At 27.4% G+C, this 3,564-nt stretch overlaps 1 long non-coding RNA gene across 1 annotated transcript; it reads left to right on the top strand.

The window, feature by feature from the left end:
• Window positions 1–1,418: 1,418 nt before the first annotated feature.
• On the top strand, window positions 1,419–2,931 carry LOC133038513 (uncharacterized). The gene is made up of 2 exons (XR_009688052.1): window positions 1,419–1,723; window positions 2,676–2,931. It is a non-coding gene; the product is annotated as an uncharacterized LOC133038513 (long non-coding RNA).
• The last annotated feature ends 633 nt before the right edge of the window (window positions 2,932–3,564 follow it).

Raw genomic sequence — 3,564 nt, forward strand, 5'->3', positions numbered from 1 at the left:
AGATCCACTTTGATCACTATGCTCTTGCTATGAAATGAACAAACACAAAAAAGTGTAACTCACATAGTTCACTTTTTCTTATCTCATAAAATGAGATGATTATCACCAAAATGGAACTTCATTTCCAAGTAACTATCTTTAATCATAATATAGTTTCACAATAATAATGATAGAATGAACACATTTTTCTTATCATCATCTCCATTATCATACCATATAGTACATATATTAATATGATAATTTATATACATATATTAATACACAAAATTAATATATAACTCCCATAAAATTATAACTCTCAAATAATTTTATATTAATTAATATTGTATATATGTTACCATACTATCATAAATAACATATACAAAATATCAATATTAATTCCACAATTAAATATATATATGTTTCATATCATATATATTAACATACAAATACATTAATATGCATATACACAATATATATATCATGTATGCATGTATATAGAAATCACTATTTCTACATATTTATTATCACAAATATATATATATGTAATTATATCTCATGCTCATCATATAATATACATATAACTCACATATGTCACATATTATATGATATATATATATCTCTCTCACATATATACATATAATAATATGTTATAATCTCAATTATAATATTATATATCACTATACATAATAATATAATATACACATATCATATATATTAACATGTAAAAACTTGAAATTTTTACATGAAAAATCCTTTTTACACACTTTATTACATAATTACCATCACACGCCTATTACTACATTTCTACTTACAAACTTATTTTTATTACACATTTACCACTTAGTCATCATTACATCCATCATCAATCAAATCCTACTCTCTTCCATCTCTTTTTTCATTTTCTATCAATCAATCCATCATTTCACTCTTTTTTTTTTTCTTTTCTTTTTATTTTTAATTTTATTTCAGTTTTTAATTTTTTATTTTTAATTTTATTTTCAGTTTTTAATTTTTAATTTTTTTTTCTATAACAATTCTTCTAATATATACCATCATACATAAAAACAGCTTTATGTATAATAAGAAAATTGACTAAATTAACTGAAAATGTAATGTAATCAGGTATATATATATATATATATGAATCTTAAGTTTCATAATAATAATAATATGCCACACTTTCTCTAGGTGCTATCCATTAAAATAATAATAAGTAAGAGGCAAGACACTGCACAAAAAGACAAAATAAATAGAAATGAAAGAAAATCAAAACAGGAAAAAGATAAAAATGGCAGTGCAATAGACAAACACAAGAACTGTGCTCCCTTAATCAAAACAGCGACATGGTATCTTTTAGGTAACACGTAGCTATCCATATAAACACAAAGACATATTCAATTTTCTTATTATACATAAAGCTGTTTTTATTATTTGTGATGTTCTTTTCTATTCCTTTCTAATCTTTCATATCAACGATTAGTCATTCCTTATAAGACATTTCTTTCACTCTATTTAAATCATCAAGATTGATAAGTTTTTTTTATTTTTTTCTTTCCAAGCAAGCGGATTAAGAAACTTGGGCACTCCTAGTTTCTTTGATCTTCTTTCCCTGTAATATCTAGTCTCTTAGCATTCATGAAGCTGTTTTTCAACAACTACAGGACCCAGAATTACTGTTCCAAGGAGTCTCAGGTGGGCAGCTTGCGGAGCTGTTTCGATGAGCTCAACCTCAGCACTGCTGGTACGTTTATTGTGTGCGGAGTGTGAACCCCAAAACATAGCTGTTTATGACAAGGGAAAGTAGCCTTTTGACTTCTCATTCACTGCCATCATTGACTGATCTTCCTGTATTTTAGTTTGTATACAGTTGTTTTGTAGTTTTATTATAGTTTTGCTACTTTCATATGTTATTTCACTATAAAATTAATATGCAACTATTTGCACAAAACTTACTATGTATAACTACTATTTCTTAGTCCCCATCAAATTAAATTCTTGCATAATATATAAACTATCATAAAACGATAATGCAACTATAAGACAACTATTTGCACTTGCATACAGTTGTTTTGTAGTTTTGTTATAGTTTTGCTACTTGCATATGTTATTTCACTATAAAATTAATATGCAACTATTTGCACAAAACTTACTATGTATAACTACTATTTCTTAGTCCCCATCAAATTAAATTCTTGCATAATATATAAACTATCATAAAACGATAATGCAACTATAAGGCAACTATTTGCACTTGCATACAGTTGTTTTGTAGTTTTGTTATAGTTTTGCTACTTGCATATGTTATTTCACTATAAAATTAATATGCAACTATTTTCACAAAACTTACTATGTATAACTACTATTTCTTAGTCCCCATCAAATTAAATTCTTGCATAATATATAAACTATCATAAAACGATAATGCAACTATAAGGCAACCAAAACAAAAAATGAATCAAAATGCAACTGTATATAACGTAGATGTATTATTCATGAGGTTTTTTTTTTAAAATTTTCACATCATACATTGTTTTGGATTTAGTGGGAGCTCCAGATCTGTTTGTTACAGATCTACATTTCATGAATATAGATTTCGATATTAGTGGGAGTTATTTTGATCGAATAAAATAGAAAACAAATGTGTAATTTCAGTTTCTTCACAGTTTTTCTGATTTTTTTTTCGTCATTTTCAGTTTAGATCATTGCAGGTATTCTTTTCCAGTTGATTTTGCCAGAATTAATAGTTGTATTTTTCTCGTTTTGGTTTCATTTTGGTTTCTTTGCGGTTTTGAAACGAGCGCGTATTTTCATCTTCATGGTTCGCTCTGTACAGCTGAAGGCTTAGTGCATGTGGTATTTTTGTAAATATTTGTATGTGGACTGTATAAATGTTTAATGGGCCGGCCCAAAGTATTTTTGTAATTTTTTTTCCTTTTTTGTATTTTTTTGTTTTTTTCCCTAAAAACTTTATACCAAAATATCATATCTCATCATATGAATATGTTAATATATATTAATATTAAATAAATAAGATATCACAAAATAAATCCACCATGCTTACCCATGGATGGCTTGAATCTCTTACCACATTATTTTTCTTCTCATGATCTTGATTGATGCTCTCCCTCATGGATAATTTTCTTTGATTGTTTGACCTTCATGGCATGTCTTTTAGAAAGAAGAATATGCCACATAAATGACTTTTAGATTGTTGGAAAAATTCTCATTACAAGAGAGAATAGGAGGATTACAATCAAAATACTCAAAATACAAATAAAAGTATTTCATCAAGATTACAAGAAATCTAGAAAAGAAGAAGGATAACACACAAAAAGCTTGACCAAGGCTCAAGGACCTTTGTCCTAAAAGTCATTTCCTCCCTCATATGGACACTTAGGGAAACTCTAGAAATGCTCTTAAGGATTTATCAAGCCTCATATGCTCAGCCTAGTATCTAAGGATGAGCATATCCTCACAAGGTTCTAACCACAACAAATGGTTTCACCACTTCTTATGCAAGTGAACAATATGGCCTCTATTTATAGAGTTTTCACTCTCATATGAACATGAATGATCACCATA

The sequence above is a fragment of the Cannabis sativa genome, chromosome 1, assembly GCF_029168945.1.
Source record: "Cannabis sativa cultivar Pink pepper isolate KNU-18-1 chromosome 1, ASM2916894v1, whole genome shotgun sequence".
NCBI classification, from domain to species: Eukaryota; Viridiplantae; Streptophyta; class Magnoliopsida; order Rosales; family Cannabaceae; genus Cannabis; species Cannabis sativa.